The 17,987-nt window shown below is 35.7% G+C and overlaps 1 protein-coding gene across 1 annotated transcript in view; it reads right to left on the bottom strand.

The window, feature by feature from the left end:
• Positions 1-16,873, bottom strand: part of LOC131956401 (protein Wnt-4a) — a 67,699-nt gene extending 50,826 nt beyond the window's left edge. The window contains exons 1-2 of the mRNA XM_059320822.1: positions 16,800-16,873; positions 15,949-15,984 (exon numbers count right to left, since the gene is read on the bottom strand). The gene's annotated coding sequence lies outside the window, so the exon portion shown is untranslated. The remainder of the gene's footprint in view (positions 1-15,948; positions 15,985-16,799) is intronic.
• Between the last annotated feature and the right edge of the window lie 1,114 nt (positions 16,874-17,987).

Genomic DNA, 17,987 nt, shown 5'->3' with positions numbered 1-17,987 from the left:
TTTTAATGAACCAAGTTTTGTCATGATGCATATTTTTTTTAAAATGTCTCTCAATAGATCTAGAATCTAGAACGCGCCCGTCGTAGATCATGAACAATCAGGGTTGAATTTTGGAGTAGAGCTAGATCTTTGTTGTTTTAAATTAATTTAATTTTAATGCACCATGCATGTGTCCGTAAAAAATTCAATAATCGTGAATTTCATTTAAATCTAGATTCTAGACTTAGATCTAAGTCTAGTTAAACTTTTAGAGTTTAGAGATATGATGGCGATGGGGATTCTAGATTCTAGGGTAGAGTCTAGCTATTTAGTATTTAGTACTAGATCTAGGTACTAGTTAACTTAAGTTAACTAGTAGAGTCTATTTAGATCTAGATCTAGACTCTAGTAATTAATTAGTGTTAAACGGTAAACCTTCTTAATTTTAGGCTTTTTTTATTATTAAGCTTTCATTGACAGTTTAATCTAGCTTTGGTATTTCCTTAAGCGTAAATATATTTAAAGCTAATAAACTAGATTGTTTAAAAACATTTTATTACAATTTATTTAGTCTTACGTAACCTACTCTCTTCGCTCTAGACTAGACGCGCGCAAAGTTAAACTGCGATAATGTAATAATTTTGAGAAATTATAATTATGCCTTTTATTAGAAGATTTTCACATTCGCTTTTTTCGTACTCTCGACGTGACCAACTTTTGGTTTCATTCTCCATAGGCTTAGTTGTCCCCGCAATTTTTACACTAAAACCGTCATATCTAGAGAACCGTTTATCCAATAAACATAAGTTTGGTATTGTTTTGCAGCATTTAGTCCCATTAATACAACCCTGTCGTTATTTTTGTCATTTTCATCAATTGAAAAATTGTGTGCAACTAACTAGTATAGTCCAATCCAAGTTATAATCAGCAATAATAGTCGTGCTACCAGAACAATCAAAGACGAAACATCTTTTCCTCTATTGACTTTTAAGACCTTGAGATCTGTTTTAAGTCATACACGAATGTTATACCTATAGATTGATGTTTTTAGTCATAGAAGAATGCTAAACCTACTGTCTATGTATTGGAATGTATTAATAAATCACACACGAATGTTAAACCTACTATGTAGTAATGTAATGTACTAATAAATCACACACGAATTTTAACCCTGCTGTCTGTGTAATGTAATGTATTAATAAATCACACACGAATGTTAAACACACTAATGTAATGTAATATATTAAAAAAACATACACGAATGTTAAACCTACTATGTAGTAATGTAATGTATTAATAAATCACACACAAATGTTAAACACACGTAATGTAATGTAATGTAATGTAATGCAATGTAATGCAATGTAATGTAATGTAATGTAATGTAATGTAATGTAATGTAATGTAATGTAATGTAATGTAATGTAATGTAATGTAATGTAATGTAATGTAATGTAATGTAATGTAATGTAATGCAATGCAATGCAATGTAATATAATAAATCACACGAATGTTAAACCTACTGTCTATGTAATGTAATGTATTACTAAATCATACACGAATGTTAAACCTACTGTCTATGTAATGTATTACTAAATCACACACGCACGTTAAACCAAACGTCAGTGTTTGAAGTCAACAAGAATGTTAGGCTTAAGAAAGAAAGAAAAACGACTTTAAAAGTTGTGAGTGAGATAATTGAAGGCGACATGTTCAAGCAGGAGATTCGGCTTTTGATGGAAGCTTCCACTGACTCCGTCGCTACTGCTCTACGTCACAAAATGCAGCCAAGCACTGTAGCCGCAGGCAGACACTGTAGCAGCAGCCATGAGCTGTAGCCCCAGCCATGAGCTGTAGCCGTAGGCAGACACTGTAGCCGCAGTAAGAAACTGTAGCCACAGTAAGACACTGTAGCCGCAGCCAGACACTGTAGCCGCAGCCATGAGTTGTAGCCGCAGCCATGAGCTGTAGCCGCAGCCAGACACTGTAGCCGCAGCCATAGCCGCAGCCATGAGGTGTAGCCGCAGCCAGACACTGTAGCCACAGTAAGACACTGTAGCCGCAGCCAGACACTGTAGCCGCAGCCATGAGTTGTAGCTGCAGCCAGACACTGTAGCCGCAGGCAGACACTGTAGCCGCAGGCAGACACTGGAGCCGCAGCCAGACACTGGAGCCGCAGTCAGACATTGTAGCCGCAGCCATGAGCTGTAGCCGCAGCCAGACACTGTAGCCGCAGGCAGACACTGTAGCCGCAGGCAGACATTGTAGCCGCAGCCATGAGCTGTAGCCGTAGGCAGACACTGTAGCTGCAGTCATGAGCTGTAGCCGCAGCCAGAAGCTGAAGATACAGCCATGAACAGCGAATAAATCATCACAGTAAAAATAGTAAATTGGCAGTTGGGCTCAATGACACCGCTGGGCGTTCAACGTTAAAGCATGGTATATTGTTTGTTTTACACCGGTTAACTAGTTCAAGAGTAAAGGGGGGGGGGGGGGGGGCAACATTTAAGCATATTATATAGTTCGCTTTACACCGGTTAACTAGTCCGAGGGGTGGATGGAAGAGGAGGGGGGGGGGGCAACAATAGTATGAGGTAACTAGCCTTAGGTGACTAAGGTAATTAGTCGCATGTGATTAAGGTAATTAGTCTCACTTGACTAAGGTAACTAGTTTCATGTAACTAAGGTAACAAGTCTCATTTTACTAAGGTACTATTACATGACAGGTAAATAGTCTTATGAGATTAAGGAAACTCTGTTGCCACAAACTAAGGTAACTAGTCGGTCGCATGTCCTGTTACGGAGTGTTAGTCACCAGTATATGTCCTGTTAGTCTCCAGTATATGTCCTGTTAGTCTCCAGTATATGTCCTGTTAGTCTCCAGAATATGTCCTGTTAGTATCCACTGTATGTCCTGTTAGTCTCCAGTATATGTCCTGTTAGTCTCCAGAATATGTCCTGTTAGTATCCAGTGTATGTCCTGTTAGTATCCAGTGTATGTCCTGTTAGTATCCAGTGTATGTCCTGTTAGTATCCAGTGTATGTCCTGTTAGTATCCAGTGTATGTCCTGTTAGTCATGACAATCTCGACAAGACTGCGATGTATCAAACTGCGGTACTTAAAAACTTCACATAAAGCTTTATTTTTAGAATATTTCTTCTGTATCTTTGACAAGTAAAACTCTACGAGGGCTTAAATGTGCAACATAAACAGGTAATAAATACTTTCTATGTGCATGTGTCTATCAAAAACCAAACCCTTTACCTGATGAACTATTTCAAAAACCAACCGTTTACCTTATGAACTATTTCAAAAAACAACCGTTTACCTGTTAAACTATTTCAAAAACCAACCGTTTACCTGATGAACTATTTCAAAAACCAATCCCTTTACCAGATGAACTATTTCAAAAACCAATCCCTTTACCTGTTGAACTATTTCAAAAACCAACCGTTTACCTGTTGAACTATTTCAAAAACCAATCCCTTTACCTGTTGAACTATTTCAAAAACCAACCGTTTACCTGTTGAACTATTTCAAAAACCAATCCCTTTACCAGATGAACTATTTCAAAAACCAATCCCTTTACCTGTTAAACTATTTCAAAAACCAACCGTTTACCAGATGAACTATTTCAAAAACCAAACCCAAGTAAACACATCACATGTGCTTTTTACTTGCATCGCAGTGTCTTATTATAAGTAATAAATAGAGCAGGGTTTGTTTATTTAGCAACTTTATTTATTTTATTTTTATAGTTGCTACTGTTTTTACTCTTTCGCATAACGTAAAGAAAATATTAAATTCACGCAAATTGCTAAAACATATTAAACGGATCAATGTCAAATATCATTTTAGTTTTGATTCCAAGAAAAAGTGGATACATTTTAATAATAGTAGGGTCGAATTAGTTAATTAATTAAGTAAACTATTTTGTAATTTTGCCAAGAGAGGTAATTTAAAAATAAATTCAACTCATCCTAATACAAAAAATGTGAATGCAAAAACTCCAAGAGGGAATTATTGTTGGAATAATATAATTAGCAAAATGTGAATGCAAATCTGCAGAGGACAATATTGTAATTAGCATGGATTGATAAAAGGCTATCTTTTATTTATTTATTCACTAAACGTCCTGTTTACTAATTATAATTTTTAATCAACTATTCCGCACTGTTATAGACGCCTCATCACGTTCATTAGGTGCGCAATAATTTTGGTCACGAAACTCTATTGTAAATTTTTAAAATTTAAAGTACTGAAAAAAATGGATGAATTGATAAAGTGCAATATGGTAGGTAAAACACGAATATTTTAAATACTGCTTTTTATTTATTTTATACACAGAACGTACTGTTTAATAATTATTAATCTAACTTTCCGTTTGCGGACAAGCTGGGGTTTTATAGTCATTCTCTGAATCAGGCACGTCCGCCGGCGCTTGGACAAGGTGCGATTTGGCGCCATGAGCTAAACTGTGAGCACTATGCGTTTATGTTTGCATTGAAGTTGTGTTTATGTTATGAGTGTTGTGTTTGTTTTTTCGTTTGTGTTTGCATTGTGTTGGTGTTTTCATTTATATGTATTTATTTGCGTTTGTTTTTTTCTTTTGTGTTTGTGCGTTGCATTTACGTTTTCGTTTTGTGTTTGCGTTGTGTTTGTGTTTTCTTTTGTGGTTGAGTTGTGTTTGTGTTGTGTTTAGTTCTGTTCTGTTCCCAAGTTGGTACATTTAAAAAAGATTTACCGTGGCGGAGCACGGGTATGCAGCTAGTATATATATCTATATATATATATAGATATAGATATATATATATATATATATATATATATATATATATATAGAGAGAGAGAGAGAGAGAGAGAGAGAGAGAGAGAAAGAGAGAGAAATCGTAGGTTTTTATTTTTTAAATACTTTTTTTTATTTGCACACCAAACGAATTTACAAAATTGTGTTAAAACTTATTAGCATGATAAAATTAGCATCTTGATTCTTTTAAATCAATTGACATAACGAGTTGACGAGAATCCTGCCATCATTATTGTTGTCCTTGATACAAATTGTGTTTTTTTTTTTCAATTGTGCTTCCATGGCGGCGGTAAAAAAAAAATCTTTAAAAATAAAGCATGCAAAATTTTAAGAATGTAACATTTTCAGAAACAATTATTTAAAAGTTGCAAATATAGAGAACTTAAATATAATTTTTTTTGTGTGTTTTAAACTATTACTAGTTTTTCACTTTCGTAAGAAAAGCATTCATTGGCTGTATAGAAAATCCGTGATCGATCTTTTGTAAATTCTACTATGTAGTGATGTGTACTAAAACTTGAAGCAAGAGATTCAAGTTTTTAAAATAAAATCATACTTTTTAAAATCACTAATGATGCGATGTTTATGTACTTTTTCAGAGAAAAAAAACGAAAACAACCAAATAAATAAAAGCTTGTTTAAAAAAGCCTAAATCAAACTTTCTTCCTCTGTCTTTCAGTCTGTGTTTCAGTCTGTATGTCTGCCGTGCTTTTGTCGTATTTTAGTCGTGCTTCGTCATGGAAATTTTGACCCTATTTGTTTCAAACTTGGCATGTGAGTCAAGACCCAATAATAATAATGCAATCTGACATACAATTTGACTTAGATGCTTAATTAATTTTTAATTAATTTTTTTTTTTTTTGTGTTCACTTAGTGCGCAATTGTTTTTGTCATGCAGGTCTACTGTATTAAACAATTTTTTTAAATACTGAAATAAAAACATATTAAAAACTTTTTAATTACAATAGTTCATTAATATATATTGAGAAAATCAATTATTTTCTCCTTTTTAAGGTATTATTACATAAAAGCTTATTGTTAAAAAGGTGTTTAAGCATTTTTGTTTTGTTTACTTACCAAAATACTAAAAAAAATACATCTAATTTTTAGTTAAGTGCGACAAAAAGCATTCAGACAGGTTTTTATAACCATATTTTTTTTAAAGCAGCTTATATTATCTTTCAAATATTTAATGGGCCTTTCGACAAATTTCGGTGTGTTCATGTCAAATTTACATCACAGTAGGCCTACATTGTCATCGGGTCTTGACCATCTTTTTAGGTTGAAAACAAATCGGTCTGGTACAAGTGATTGAAATTTCGCTCGCACGTTTCGACCTTGACAAAAACAGGCAAAAGATTTAGCACGAGGAATCCAAGGTTGTTTTTTTTAATTGTTGAATGGAAACAGGTTAAAATTATGCTTTTTGTGTTTCTAAGTTCCTATAATGAGTAACAACTACAAATGTTGGAACTAAAATTAAACATCCAGTTAAAAAAACTCTTTTCCAGGGCCTGGATTCTTCTCTAAAGGTCTGCGTTGAGGGTCTATGCCTCGCATCAATACAGAAGGACAGATCATTGTCTTGTAGGCCCTGATTATCATGACGGATGTTGCTATGTTCAGTCCAATCCAGAATCTATTACCTAATACTATCAATTGTCTTCACTGCCGACTAAGGCACCTATGTTATCAGCGAATCGAAGGTTGGTAATAATTCGTTCGCCGATGTTGACTGAGCCGATATGGTATCTCTATGTGATATATATGGTGACAGATACATTCTACAGTTTGATGACCACCGGCCAGAACTTGGTGACCACCGGCCAGAGGTTGATGACCACCGGCCAGAGGTTGATGACCACCGGGCCAGAGGTTGATGACCACCGGCCAGAACTTGATGACCACCGGCCAGGTTGATGACCACCGGCCAGAGGTTGATGACCACCGGCCAGAGGTTGCTGACCACCGGCCAGAGGTTGATGACCACCGGGTCAGAGGTTGATGACCACCGGCCAGAGGTTGATGACCACCGGCCAGAGGTTGATGACCACCGGCCAGAGGTTGATGACCACCGGCCAGAGGTTGATGACCACCGGCCAGAGGTTGATAACGACCGGCCAGAGGTTGATGACCACCGGCCAGGTTGATGACCACCGGCCAGAGGTTGATGACCACCGGCCAGAGGTTGATGACCACCGGCCAGGTTGATGACCACCGGCCAGAGGTTGATGACCACCGGCCAGAGGTTGATGACCACCGGCCAGAGGTTGATGACCACCGGGCCAGAGGTTGATGACCACCGGCCAGAACTTGATGACCACCGGCCAGGTTGATGACCACCGGCCAGGTTGATGACCACCGGCCAGAGGTTGATGACCACCGGCCAGAGGTTGATGACCACCGGCCAGAGGTTGATGACCACCGGCCAGAGGTTGATGACCACCGGCCAGAGGTTGATAACGACCGGCCAGAGGTTGATGACCACCGGCCAGGTTGATGACCACCGGCCAGAGGTTGATGACCACCGGCCAGAGGTTGATGACCACCGGCCAGGTTGATGACCACCGGCCAGAGGTTGATGACCACCGGCCAGAGGTTGATGACCACCGGCCAGAGGTTGCTGACCACCGGCCAGAGGTTGATGACCACCGGCCAGAGGTAGCTGTTGGCTACTGGGCTAGTAGCTATGGATCTGGAGTGCTGGTCCGTGGGTTTTTGGCTAATAACCGCTACGCAAGATGCAGATGTATTTGCCTAGTTGTTTTTCTACAATTAATTTTTCTCTTTGTTTTGTTGCTATTTTTTCTTTTATTATTTTTCAATTATTTTTATTTTTTTGTAATCTGTTTGGCGAATTACAAAATCGAATGAATTAAACATGTTAATGGAACAAAAAATATGCACATTAAATCATAATTAACTTTGTCAAACGACAATAAGATCCAATGGTTGTATTGGTCTAAAATAGATTGATTTATTCAGCACAAACAAGAGAATTTATTAATTACAACATCAAAATTGTTGTTCAATGTTTGCCCTATTCCAACCAATTAAAAATATTTTATTTGAAAAATAGACTTGAAATGTCTATGTAATCATACTAATTGTTTGGTTTTTTTTTTAATCTTTAAAAAAATACGGCAAGTGATAAAATTATATTTACATTTTTTTTAAATTTACACTCATTCTCATATTTTTGTATTGAATATAAGTCGTTGAAAGTCCTTTTGAATTATGTATCAATTCAAATATTTTTGAAACTATTAAATTAATATTTCTAGCCTTAATTAATCCGGAAGTCATTTTGTACTCATTTCACAATTGTTATAAAATATACAATTTTGGTTTAAAAATATGCTCTTAAGCAACAACCAAGTAGAATTATTTGGAACCAGCTTTTCGAGCGTATTGAGGTCGCTTTGAAGAATTTCACTTTCCCATCATTAGAAATTAAGTTAATCGCCAATAGAAAAAATATCGCAAGTCGACAATCGAACAAAAATGTTTGTCGTCTACATATAACAAATGTCGCTGACAAAAAAAAAGGATTTCGACAAAAGAAAATGTTTGTGTCGATGTTGTATTCGGAAACCAAGACGGACAGATTGTGAATACAGGAGAACTTTTCTTTAATGAGTAAGTGCTACTATAAAGTTTCGCTAAGTTTTCGCTAAGAATTAAAACATTAAATACAATAATTAATTAAGAAGTAGAAAAGCTAAAACAAGTTTTTGTAAGTTAGAATAAACTAGGCTGTGGTAAAGATTAAACTGACTTTCTAACAAAAATGATTATATTAGAAATAAAGAATTTTAATATTGTATTCCATTAAGTGAAATTCCATTAAGTGCTTTATTGTATCTAACTATTGAAAATGATGTAGACATAAAGGAAAAATGGCACATACGTCATCTAGCGCTTACTTTTCTCCTGAAAAAAATAATCCACGTAAATCTCTCACATAAAAAATTTACCTGAATTCCTCACATAAAAATCTACCTGAATCCCTCACATAAAAATCTACCTGAATCCCTCTCATAAAAATATACCTGAATCCTTTACATAAAAAATCGACATGAACCTTTTAACATAAAAAAATTAACCTGAATCCCTTACATAAAAAATCTGCCTGAATCCTTCATTTTAAAAAATCTACCTAAATCCCTCACATAAAAATCTACCTGAATCCCTCACATAAAAAATCTACCCGAATCCCTAAAAAAAATCTACCCGAATCCCTAAAAAAAATCTACATGAATCCCTAAAAAAAATCTACATGAATCCCTCAAAAAAAATCTACATGAATCCATCACATAAAAAATCTAACTGAATCCCTCAAAATTAAAAAAAATCTACCTGAATCTCTCATATAAATAATCTAGCTGAATACCTCCAAAAAAAAAAATCTACCTGAATCTCTCATATAAAAAATCTAGCTGAATCCACCAAAATAAAAAAAATCTAGCTGAATACCTCACATTAAACGTTCACGTGACTTATTCACAACATCAATGAAAGATCAACATTTTGCATCTTTGAATTTAAATAAATAACTTGAATGTCGGAGCTTTAATTTTTTAACTGCAGTTTTAAATTTTTATTTTCGATATTTAAATTTTTTAACCTGAACCAAAGTTGAATAATCATCGGATTATTTCAAAAACTGACAGATGTAGCTTGCTTAACAATGTGCATCTTCAAACGTTAAATCTTCAACAACCAATAGTCCTGTTTACAACTTCATCGTTGGACCCTAGTTAACTTAAACACACAAACACATGTTTATAAAAAAAAAATATATTTCAATATGTCAAGTTACTTTAGGTGTATTTGACATTAAGGGTAGTGTGTATAAAAACGTTAAGTGTATTAATATAGGCTTTTTTGCAGACAGCCACAAAGTATAAATTGTTAAATACAGTCGCACACACCCTATGCAACGTGAAGATAATATCAACGCAAGGATTGCAATCAACACAAGAGGAATCAGAAATACACTACATCAAAAACATAATCAATCCAACTATTGCCTCAGCAAAAATTTATCAGAATAATAAACATATAAGTATAAGAAAAATATCAAAACAACCAGGAAAATATGAAAATGATGAATGTACCAACTCATTAAAAGCTTAGTAATTTGGTGAAGAACAAAAAGAAAATCACATAGCGACTTAATTAGCGCTCTAAAATGTATGCTAATTAATTAGCGCCCGAGAGGGATAAAATGCAAATTGATTGGCGCTGTTGAGAGGAAAATGTAATTTATTTAGGTAGCCTACAAATGTATTTTTTTCTATTAAAAAACACTATGTTATATCCTAACTACTCTTCTGGTTTGTTAATAGTATAGACCTTCAATAATACAATAATAATAATAATACAGACCTTCACTCACAATGTTAATAGTACTACAGACCTTCACTCACAATGTTAATAGTACTACAGACCTTCACTCACAATGTTAATAGTACTACAGACCTTCACTCACAATGTTAATAGTACTACAGACCTTCACTCACAATGTTAATAGTACTACATACCTTCGCACACAACATTTTAATAGTACTACAGACCTTCATTTAGAATGTTATAGTATTAAAAATCTAACATCACAATGTTAAGACTACTAAAGCCTTTCACTCATAATGTTAGTAATACCGAAGACCTTCACTCACAATATTATCCATGAAAACCCACGAATATAAGTGTACGAATTACTCAGTTGTGTACAAATTAGAGCTCAGTGTAACGTTGTTCAATAATTATAACGAAGTATTGTCTAAAATATATGTATACTTTATATATGTATATGTATATTTTTATACAACAGTCGGGGGGGGGCACTTTCAATGCAATCAGGCTATAAAAAATAATTTTTATACTATAAATGTAAATGGAATATAGAAAATATAATCAAGTAGAAAAATATTTCGCACCTAATGAATGCAAACAATGTGTGTATAATAAAGCGGAAAATTATTACTTTATAAAGGAAACTGATATTTTTTTTAAAGTTAGTTAAACATCTATTTAAGTCACATTTTATGTCATAATGCATTGTCATCGAGTTTTTACCTACGTGTAAAGTTTGAAAGAAACCGTTCCGGTAGAAGTGATTTTTTTTTTAAATCTTAAAGTTAAAGAGCGTGTAAAATAACTCAAAATTTGACACAATCAACAGAATAAGATCTTATATCTATGTATAAAAACTCTAATTATCTGTATTATTTTAGAAACCATAATAGAGTTAAGTATCACTTCCGGATATTGGAGGTTACTCATGAATTGAAATCAATGTAAATATAAGATATTATACTTACATATTCAACTTCGTGTACCTAACTGAAACATTACTAAATGTATCGTGTTCACATGGAAATATAGTTTTTAAAAAACCATTTCTGGTTATCGGAAATCACTCAAATGATAGAAACCTGCGAATAAAATGTAGTACTTGTAATACTAGTAATTAGTTATTTGAGAAACCGAAATTAAATACCACATCAGGGAAATGGAAATCGCTCTAAAATTGAAGGAAGACTACAAATTTGATATTACTTATATATGATTTTCCGTCAAACTAACTGAAACGGTTCTCAAATTACGGTGTTTACATATTCATACACACACCCAGACGGACTCTGAAGTTATAAAACGTCAAACGTTGTCAAAATCACGATTTAGATTATCGCATCATTACAATACATCCTATTTTACTCATTATACGATAAAGTAGGGAGGTGTACAACAACGGATACTGTCGAAATATATGTTAATTATTCAGCACCGTTATAATTCATTCTCTTATCTCTGTATACGAGAAAGTAAACAGCTGAGCTAAGAAGCCCTACCAGTCTAAGAGAGCTAAGAAGCCCTACCAGTTTAAGAGAGCTAAGACCTACCAGTCTAAAAAAGGACTAAGAAGACCTACCAGCATAAGAGAGAGCTAAGATGACCTACCAGTCTAAAAGAGCTAAGATGACCTACCAGTCTAAAAGAGCTAAGAAGACCTACCAGTCTAAAAAAGGGCTAAGAAGACCTACCAGTATAAGAGAGAGTTAAGATGACCTACCAGTCTAAAAGAGCTAAGAAGACCTACCAGTCTAAAAGAGCTAAGAAGACCTACCAGTTTAAGAGAGCTTATAAGACCTACCAGTCTAAGAGAGCTAAGAAGACCTACAGAGCTTAAAAGATCACCAGCTTAATGACGAGCTCCCGTCAGGTCCATTTAAATGGCAATTCATTAGATTTCTTGGCGGGACGGGAAATTCAATATTAAAATCATCATTGATAAACGAGGAAATCACCATAGCAACTAGTGAGTCGACGAGCCCAATCAATGATGACACTCATTACGTCTGCCGCTCAATATCTAACTCCCGACAGACAAATTTGGTTAGACCATTTGGCTCCGTTAGAGCTCTTCCTACACATCATGTACGACCGCACACCATATGACTCAAATAGGTATCACCAACTTCTCATCAATATGCCATGTCACAAACATTATCAACAAGTAATTTCACTCAAATGTGAACTGGCCTTGAGTGTTGTCAACGTACACTGACAGGAATTCAGATGACGGAATTCAGATGACGGAAGGAAATTGAGAGATATATTTAATATGCCAACACACGCGTTTTGGCAAATGAAAAACACCATAGATTATTAGATAACACTGCAAATGAAAAACACCATTGATATCAAGAGAGAAGTTTTCAATTGACCACACAAAAACGACCAGTGATTTCAGGAGAAGTTTTCAAAAGTCCAACTAATTCAGCCACCATCTCAATCACGACGCGAACAATCACTTCAAAGTAACATGACGTAACAAAGCCCTACGGCGATGACCATCTGGCCACTGTATTGGTCGGTTGTTACTGAACCAATTATAGCTTTCAATGGCGCCTCGCTCAACAAAATAATAGACCATCGCAAGTGGGAGCCGTCAGTAGAAATGAATGGCGCAATCCCACTTAAACAGCTGGGTTGTTGGAGCTTAAGCTGTAGAGGTTGTTGGAGCTTAAGCTGTAAAGGTTGGTCGAGTTTAAGCCGCTGAGGAGGGTTGTGTCTCAAGTAGACTTCTTGTACTAATTACCTCCCGATTGCTCTCGGCGTTTTTACGTGCAAGACTAGATCTATGAGGACAGCGAGCGTCAAGATGTACTCACCCCTCTGTACAACAACACAAGAGGACATTCTTACAGGTTTTACTTATAGGTGTTTAGACATAGACATTCTTACAGGTTTTACTGATAGGTGTCTGGACATTCTTACAGGTTTTACTGATTGGTGTTTAGACATAGACTTTACAGGTTTTACTGATAGTTGTCCAAACATTCTTACAGGTTTTACTATTAGGTGTCTACAAATTCTTACAGGTTTTACTGATATGTGTCTGGACATTCTTACAGGTTTTACTGATATGTGTCTGGACATTCTTACAGGTTTTACTGATTGGTGTTTAGACATAGACATTCTTACAGGTTTTACTGATAGTTGTCTAAACATTCTTACAGGTTTTACTATTAGGCGTCTAGACATTCTTACAGGTTTTACTGATAGGTGTCTGGACATTCTTACAGGTTTTACTTATAGGTGTTTAGACATAGACATTCTTACAGGTGTTACTTATAGGTGTTTAGACATAAACATTCTTACAGGTTTTACTAATAGGTGTCTACACATTCTTACAGGTTTTACTTATAGGTGTTTAGACATAGACATTCTTACAGGTTTTACTGATAGGTGTCTGGACATTCTTACAGGTTTTACTGATTGGTGTTTAGACATAGACTTTACAGGTTTTACTGATAGTTGTCCAAACATTCTTACAGGTTTTACTATTAGGTGTCTACAAATTCTTACAGGTTTTACTGATATGTGTCTGGACATTCTTACAGGTTTTACTGATATGTGTCTGGACATTCTTACAGGTTTTACTGATTGGTGTTTAGACATAGACATTCTTACAGGTTTTACTGATAGTTGTCTAAACATTCTTACAGGTTTTACTATTAGGCGTCTAGACATTCTTACAGGTTTTACTGATAGGTGTCTGGACATTCTTACAGGTTTTACTTATAGGTGTTTAGACATAGACATTCTTACAGGTGTTACTTATAGGTGTTTAGACACAGAGCCGGCGTTAGGTATACGCGGGGCCTATGGCCAACCATCCGCGCGGGGCCTGCTTTTATCCATTATATATATATATATATATATATATATATATATATATATATATATATATATATATATATATATATATATATATATATATATATATATATGCCTATATAATATTCGTGCACACATAATAACACATAAATGTTTTGGAGTTTATAAGCCAATGCCAAACTTCTCCCTTTAATAACCGATGGTTACCTCTCCCACGTTTTTACCCAATGTTCTTTGTCGTTTTTTTCCTTGCTAAGATATTAAATTAATATAAAAGTCAATTGATTTAGGTGTATCTAAAAAAAGAGAGTGCACAGAATTTTAGACAAATCATAATATCAACAAAACTGAATTAAAGTTAAAAAGAAATAGAAAAACATTTATAGCTTACGACTTTGCTCGAGTCGTGAATAAACACTGGTTACGAATCGTGAAAGCAAACTGTATGTTTATGGATATCCAAAAGAAATGATTCTCAAATGTTATCATGGACGCTCAGTAGGGTGGAGCATTGGGGTGGGTGGCAGTTGGTGTGGGGGGGGGGGGGGGGAGGTAAAGGATAACTTTGCATTTAAATCTATGGCTATGGGATGCCATACCCTAAAAAAAAGGGTCACCAAGTTCAAGTACCCCGTTAATGGATCTCTGACTGGAGTCATTCAAAACAAGGTTTGTGTTTATAGAGCGTCCACGTATAACATTACCGGTCATGATCGCGATCTCACAAGAGAAAGTTCATGTCTATAATTAGGGAGTGACAGCCAGCTACACCTTATTTATGAGTTTCGCGATGGCATGCTCGGGCTGCCGTGAAAGTCGGTACTTTAGACGTGTGAGAAATCAGGACAACTTGACAATACAGCGAACTCGTCAGCTCAGGTCAAATGCGAGGCGACCGTACCCTACACAAATGGGAGGTATAGAATTACGGCCTGTCCCAGTTCAGGTGGGTGATAACTCACTAGCATCAACCGTGGCCTCAGTTATAACAATCCAAAACGTCGGCATTCGAACATTTAGTTTTTCCCAATTGAATTCAGCAAAAAAATGTTAAAGTTTACAAACTAATTCAGATAACAATGACAGTGCTAAAGCGCGGGGCCCCTTCAAGCGCGGGGCCTAGGGCGACCGCCCCGTTCGCCACCCCCTAACGCCGGCTCTGTTTAGACATAAACATTCTTACAGGTTTTACTAATAGGTGTCTACACATTCTTACAGGTTTTACTTATAGGTGTTTAGACATAGACATTCTTACAGGTGTTACTGATAGGTGTCTGAACATTTTAGGGGTACTTAATAAGTTACAATACAACGGAAAGATATGACATCGGTAATTGAAAACATTTATTAAAATAAAACAATTATGAATCATTAGGTATGCCGGCTAAAATCCAATAATTTTTATATTAAATTAAATCCAAATTTGCCAATTAAGATAAAAGGAAATGTGTTTTGATCAAAATATTGTTTTATACCTTTTTTTCCATTTTAGTCACATGTCTTCCGTAATTAGTTAACGCTTGTTCATTGATAACATACGCATTCGCATTATGTCGGTATGTCTTAGAAAAAGATAAATACGACAAAACAAAGGCGAAATGTTAAGTTTCTTCCACTTGTGGCCGCGATGTGTGCTACCGTAAGTAGCGACATCAACAAAAACTCAACCCGCTAGCCGAGGTGACAAGTGCAGGTAGCCCGACAACTGCTACACTTTCAACAGGCTAGTTGTGTGCTAACTACATCAGTTGACGAATACCTCGCTTGTCTTGTGTCTGGCTACTCAGAACTTACGTGACGGCATTTATTTCAACAACAATTAATCATTAATTCGAGCATATCCCAGGTAAAAAAATTTAGGCCCCTTATCCAACTTGCCATGCAACAACAACAACATAAAAAGTAAAAAATTAAATTTGCAACAAAGTTTGATATGTAAAAAAAAAAATCTAAAACAATTTCGCAACTTACCTTCACATGTGAAAACTTGTGTCCGAACAATGAATCCTAGAAAATGTATTGCAAACCGAATCAACTAAAAATTGGATCTAACACAGGTTCACTAACACCACTGTTTACTCCTAGAGGTAAATATCTTTCGACACTTAACTTATGGACACAGTCCGTGTTTTTTTTTTTAAATAATGTAATTCTTAACGTCGTATATGAATGAATGAATACAAAATAAATGTATTAAGTGACCATCAGGGGAAATTGGATAACGAGTTATCCGGACAATATTTCCACCTGACTCACACAAAATTGCTTTCTTATATTTTTGTTGTGTATTTTTTCACTGTCATTTTTAAAACTTCTGATCTAACGTCACACATGTTAACACACGCACTAAGCAGGAAATAAGAAAATAATCCAAGACAGTCCACTACGGTAATCGATCGTTGAATGATTGACCAAGTGACTAGCCGCGGTGTCTAGTGGCGCACTTGACCAGCCGTCGCGAGTTGCGTCTCGCGTCAGCCACGGCGTAGTGATACATCCAACGTTAGTCGGTAAGCAAGCGCTCTCATGCCGTGCCTTACCTGGGCTAGGGGTGGGCAAGGGGTGTGGGATAGCTGTCAGCCAGCGGTAGAAGATTTTAAAACATGACATCCATGCTTTAGGACCCTGCTTGCTGACTGGCAGATGGGGATCATTCAACACTTCGCTCAACGCCTAACATTTTTTTTCTACATTGCAACATGTAGATTCATTCATATTTTGGTACATTAAGGAAGTTTTTTTTTTAAAGTATTTACATGTACTTTGTAATAGTGAAAAATCTGAACTGAGTTTTCAAGCTAACAAGCTTTCTGTTATCTCACCTGATTAAACAGTTATTATGCTTAATCACGAATTTCAAACATTCATCCGGCCATCGTGAACTACACATCCAGACATCCATCCGAGTGTCTTGAATTACACATCTAGAAGACATAGGTCGATCGGAGTGTAGCGAACTACACAGCCAAACGACATCCATCCGAGTGTCGACAGATAGATCAACATCCATCCCACTGTTTTGAGTTACTATTGTTTTATAGAATTACTGAGTGTATAGTTTATATTTATTCATACTGATATACATCTAGATCGATTTAGATCTAATTAATATTTAACTTTCACTACACATATTGCATATCAAAACCACATTCCTCCAACTGAGTGAACTACACATCCAGAGATCTAACCCAGTGTCTTGAACTACACACCCAGACGACATTCATCGAGTCTAGTGAACACACTCACTGACTTTGCTAACAAATGCTTATATTGGCTTACAGGGGAGAATTTTTATACCGGTGTCCGATAATGGAATCTTCTTTAAAAAAGGGGTGTTACATCATTACCTAAAATCATCCCAAAAGACAGCTCGTTTAGATATAGATTCTATATTATAGATATCTAGATCTAGAATCATAAGAATCTATATTAATATTAGATTTTAGATATCTAGAATTCTATATCTTGAATCTAGGCTAGAATAGATCTAGATCTAAATCTAGATTCTAGAAGATCTAGATTTCTAGAACTAGAATCTACGTAAACTAGATTTCTAGATCTAGAGTCGAAATAGTGATCAGATTAGAATGGTAAGAATCTAGATCTAGAAAAACTAGATCTAGAATCTAGCTACTCAACAGACTAGATCTAGCTAGATCCAGAGTTTCTTCCAGGCATCTCTTCGGGGGGGCTTTGCCCCCCCGAAAAATTTTTACCGCCCCCCCCGAACGAAATGAAATTTATATAATTTATATAGAAAATATATACTTTTAACAGTGTCCGCCCCCCCGAAGAAAGTTTACCGCCCCCCCGAAGATTTCAAGTGCCCCCCCGGAGAAAAAAGTCTGGAAGAAACACTGGCTAGATCTATTAAGATCTAGATCTACATCTAGAATCTAGATTACATTTAAGATCTAGCGATTATATCTAGATCTAGATAGATCTACATCTAGATTCTACATCTATTTAGATTCTAGATAGATCTAGATCTATGTATTCTAATATAATCA

This window comes from Physella acuta, unplaced genomic scaffold, assembly GCF_028476545.2.
Source record: "Physella acuta isolate Inbredline_101_S28 unplaced genomic scaffold, ASM2847654v3 ptg000079l, whole genome shotgun sequence".
NCBI classification, from domain to species: Eukaryota; Metazoa; Mollusca; class Gastropoda; family Physidae; genus Physella; species Physella acuta.
Note: the sequence above shows the minus strand (reverse complement) of the source record. Positions and strands in the feature narration are given on the sequence as shown.